We start from the raw sequence: 5,265 nt of genomic DNA, 5'->3' as shown, positions 1-5,265 counted from the left end.
CGGCTAGGGTCTGGAACCAACTTCCAAGAGAAGTGGTGCTGGCTCCTACCCTGGGGGTCTTTAAGAGGAGGCTGGATGTACATCTTGCTGGGGTCGTTTGACGCCAGTACTCTTTCCTGCCATGGCAGGGGGTCGGACTAGATAATCTGCTCAGGTCCTTTCTGACCCTACAAACTATGAAACTATATTGCACCTCTGAATCCCTCATTTATTCTCCTCCAAGTGGGTGAAAAGCACTTTCCTCCATAAGCCTCAGGATTCTATGCAGGAGCAGTGAAGACCAGACGGCAAGATGACCACATTTTTCCAGTCCTGGTATGCATGCCTGGGTCTCTTACTGTTTCCTATTATTCCAACAAGAGTGGCAGCAGTCTGTCTGCTACATTTAGCTGTTACTGGTTCCAGTGGATCCATACAAATCCAGATTCGCAGCTTGTCCTACTTCATACTTGTATTGTGATTTTCTGAGCTATTGATTGGCCAATCTGGTATCCTGCAGGCATCCTGGGGCTTGTCCACACACTGTCAGGAAGGGAAGGAAACAATTGAGCATGCCCCATGAGAACCTGAGTCTGGTGACAAATTCAATTGCCCTAAGTCCACCTGTGAGGCTTCTCCTCAGCCCCTGTGCTCACACCTGCTAGAAAAAGAAGGCTCAAGATTGGGCATAGGGACAAATCAAGAGCAGCCTCATAGGCAAATGTCCAGAACTGAAGCATGTCACACTTGGCTAGGCAGGACATGGGTGTGATATGTTTAGTCTCATCCTCCCTAGGATCAATTGCTGATGTGGTATAGACAAGCCCCCTGTTAATCACTCTATCAATGGACTCCAGCAGAGACTTTATGTTGAGAATACTGTGTGGAGTAATCCAGAAAGCTTTGGGCTGGCCCCTCTCTATACCACCATTACATTCAATCCATGTACTTTCTCAGGTATTTTGCCAGAGATCTCTTAGTCTGTAGCGCATCAGGATTTCAAATAGTATTTCCTAGCTCTAGATGGACTGTAAACCATTCTTTCTTTGTAGATGTCTATACAGGTTATCTGAGAAATTGTTCTGCAAAACAATAAGAAGAATTATCTAAGGAAAGCAAAACCTCCTGAGTTATCAGATGCAAATGTAGCTGTGTGGTATCATCAGAATATCTTTATTTTCTTCCATGAAATAATGTCTGTTGTGTTGACAACTGAATAGTCTGCTTGTATTTTTTGTATTAAGAACAGCTGTCATAACTCCTGTCATCCTAACCGAAGAGTAAGAGATGTGCTAAGAGGCTACATGCTAGAAAAAGGTGTACTGAAATTTGAGCCCTGCATTTGGGATGTGAACTTTCTTCACAGTAAACCTTTCTAGATTCTTGGCCCCTTACATAAAATAGTAAATCTGATAGTACTTGAAAGACTGGAATAAGCAGTGTAATCATTCTTGAAATCTCTCCTGGTTGTCATACCACTGGGTTTGCAAGTGATCACAACAGCATGCTTGTAAAAAAATACATTGCTTTGAATGTTTGCAGCATATTGATTCAGTCCCTAGAAATGGGGCATGCTAACTGACCTGGGAAGAAGAGATGGAGAACAAAAAAATTCAAATGTTTCTCTTCCTTAATAAAACTTCACAGCCATATAGTTTCCTTTCTTTTACTCCTATTAGGTTTATATCACTCATTCTTTATTACACATCCTGTAAGAATTTAAGTCTTTACTTCTTGTGTTATGGAACCTCAGCTAGAAATTAAAGCCCCTCCTAAAATCCCTACATGTAATGGATGTACAGAAGTACCAAATCCATGAATGTTTTACATGGGTGTATATTCATTATCCCCCCCTCTGACAAATATGTGTTCACCTGTTCACCTGTGTTAGGACTGGTGAACAGACCTTGTTGCAGAAGCTATTTATTTTCACCAAAATTATTTCCTTCAGAAGTTATGGTTTTTCATTTATTAAAAGTTGAAGGCTGTTCATGTAGAAACTGAGGACTTCTTCAATTTGTGGGTTGTTGATTTTTTAATTCTCATATTTCCTGCAAAAAATTGTTTTTGATAGATTGTTTTTTATTTCTTTTTCATTACAAATATTTTAACTAAAAAAGTCAATCAGTTGAACCTTTCATCTCTCTGAGGGATTATTATACTTACAGCAAGAGGCAGTTAGGTATCTAATTATTTGATAAATAAGTGCTAAGTTTAAATTCTGAATACACTCATCTCTTAAGCATTTTCATTATCAGTCAGCTGGATAAAAAGTCTTCATACAGAAGGTTACAAAGTACATGAAAAACACAGGATTTCACCTGATATTGAGGATGAATCAACTTTTTTTTTCTTTTCAGCAAACAGGCTTTTGCAGCAATGCTCAGTTGTCCTCCTCATGACCAATAAGCACATTGTAGGCTAAGGCTTTTGTGCAAAAAAAAGGAAGTGAAGTGACAGCTGGGCAGACTTTGGTGACCTTTGAATGAAACAATAAATCTAACATAAAACTGACATTTCTGCCTGTGAAAGTCCTCTGGTCATTTAGAAAGCACATGAATAGGTCAGTCACTTTAAGCAGAATACCTCTGCTCTCTTGTTAAACATTGTTTCCCCCTTGTTTGGGTCAGTAATTATGATTGAAAAAGCAAAATAATATCTTACAATTATAATAGCAGATATAGTAAAAGAGATATCAGAAATAGTTCCTGACAATGAAAGGTTTTTCACAATGAGTCAGATATTCAGCTATGCTAAGATATATTATTTGGCTTGTTCACTTCTTTTAAAATGTGTGAACAATTCAAGTACATGTGTTTGTAGGTGCTAATGGGAGAGAGAGAAAAAGATGGGGTAGGATGAGACCTTTAGTGGTCTTAGGATAGATCTGTATGGAAGACAGAGAAATACTGAAAATTAGAGTTGGAAGGGACCTCAGGCAGTCATCTAGTCCAACTCACTGCTCAAAGTATGACCATTCCCCACTGTATCATCCCAGGCTTTGTCTAGCTGGGTCCCAAAACTTACAAGGATGGAGATCCCGCCCCCCCCGGTAACCTGTTCCAGTGCTTTACTACCCTCCTAGTGAGAAAGTTCACCATGCACATATACCCCATGAACCATCATGCATAGCTTTCCATGCTAGCTCTGTATATGTTAGCTCTGGGATAAGAAGCAGTATAGTTCCCTGAGATCTCTTAAGTGTATATTAACAACTTCTATAGAAACAGGACTTTGGCAGCTGTGGTTCCCTTGCCTTTCCTATAGCAGGTTAGAGTGTTATGTCTTGTTGTGACAGGGTACTTTGCACACCTGTAACTTTAAGAGGAAAGAGGCTGAGGGAGAAGCAGCCTGAAGGTGTGGCAGGGCCCAATTAGCAGGACATCTTGCAAGAAGGGTGCTGGATTTGAGGCACATAAATCCAGGGCCTGAGCTAGCCAGGCAGCCTAGCCCTGAGAACTGCAGAGGACGAGGAACTCCTGTGCTGCAGAGCTACAGCCAGGCTCCTGAGCTGGAGTAATCAACAGGCCTGGAAGTAGAGCCAAAAACCTAGAAGCAAGGCTTGGAGCCCAGGGACAGAGCAAGCCTGGGAGTAGGGAAGCCTGGAACCAGGGCAGAGAGGGCCAGAGGACTGGAAGCAAATCTTGAAACTGGGAATAGGACAAAGGAGCTCAGAGATCAGGGCTGGGGGTCCATAGCCCAGAAAGGGGCAGAGCCAGGCAAAGAAGCCCAGGTATTGAGGCAAAGAGGCCTAAAGCCAAGCAGAGGCAGAGACAAGAGCTGAAAGGGCAGGACACGGGACCCAGGAGTAGCCTGGAGTTGAAGTACCCATGTGAGGAATGCAGGTTGGGATGCTGTACTTAGGAGTAGCCGTAAGAGAACAAGTGTCCAGGTGGAGAAGACCAGCTTTAAAGCTACACCTGGGAGTAGCCAAGCTAGGGTAAATGCCTGGGCAGGAAGGCCAAAGTCACAGGGACCAAAGCCAGAGCACCTAGGGGCTGGTGATAGACAGTGTTTGATAACATCTGTGAGGCATGGGCATGGGGTGAAAGGGAGATCAGTCACATAATTAGCCCTTAAGGCAATGATTATGGACACCTGTGGCCATGAGAGTAAGATCAGTCTTGGGAAGCCCCAAGGAAGCCCTCTCCTAAAAGAACCACAACGTCCCCACACCTTCATCAAGGAGTGGCAGGCGAGGTGAAGGCAAGATTGCCCAAAGAAGCCAAGGAGACAAGGGCTGAGCAGCCATCAGGGGACAAATTGGCCACCTCTGGGATGAGCGCTTGTTACACTTGTGCTGTGTAAGAGTTGATGGTATCTTATAGATTATGGATTTGTTTAGGATGGTTTGGATAGGGATGATCCTGCCTCAGATGACTTCTGGAGGTTTCTTCTGGCCCTGGTTTTCTATGATTTCACATCATGGTGCCACACCCTTCTCAGCAGCGACAATTCGCTTCAACAAAACTCTTCCCCCCTTTTCCCCTGTTGCTGAATTTCGTGGGAGGGAGTGGGTAAGGAGGAAATGGTCGTAGTCTGGAGATGCTTGAAAGCACAGCCTTTGGAGAGACCTGTTGGTGAGCACCTGGATTTCACAGTACATGCAGAGCTGCTAATGGGAGCTCTACTAACATGCTGATGAACTATGAGAATTAACTGTGCATGTTGTGCACAGCCAAAGGCAAGGGGTACAAGTTCACCACCATTCCCCTCCTGGATCCAACCCTGGGCAGGTTTAAGGGGGTGCTCACCTACTGAGGTTAAAACAGAGGAAGAATTTCCTCCTCTCTCTCAGTTATTTTTTTCCAGAATGTGTGCATATCTATAGCTGCATACCAATGTAGGCTACATACAAAGGCTTATGTATCCAAGGAATAAAGCAGGGGCCAGGAATAGCCAGGTAGATGACAGCAAACTGCCATTTAATCATGCAAAGGAAAACAGAATTCCATCACATGTGCTTAATCTTTTGTCTACCAAAGTTTTCCCAGGTTGCATATTGGAGCTCTTAGCAGGACTTAGAAGCAGGACATTGGGCACTATGGCTCCCTTGCTTTACCTGTGGTAAGTTAGGGAGTTAGGTTTATGTTGTATTAGAGTTGATGGTGGAGTTATGTCGAGTTTAGACTGTGGTTTGTATGCGATGGTTTAGATAGGGATGAGCCTGCCTAAGGAAAGGGGTTGGACTAGATGACCTCTGAAAGTCCCTTACGGTCCTTCTTCTCTATGATTCTAATAAGGTTCCTGACAGAGTAAATCTCTTGGTGATTTTGGGGGAACACA

This window comes from Crocodylus porosus, unplaced genomic scaffold (genome assembly GCF_001723895.1).
Source record: "Crocodylus porosus isolate Cpor-Errol unplaced genomic scaffold, CroPor_comp1, whole genome shotgun sequence".
NCBI classification, from domain to species: Eukaryota; Metazoa; Chordata; order Crocodylia; family Crocodylidae; genus Crocodylus; species Crocodylus porosus.
Note: the sequence above shows the minus strand (reverse complement) of the source record.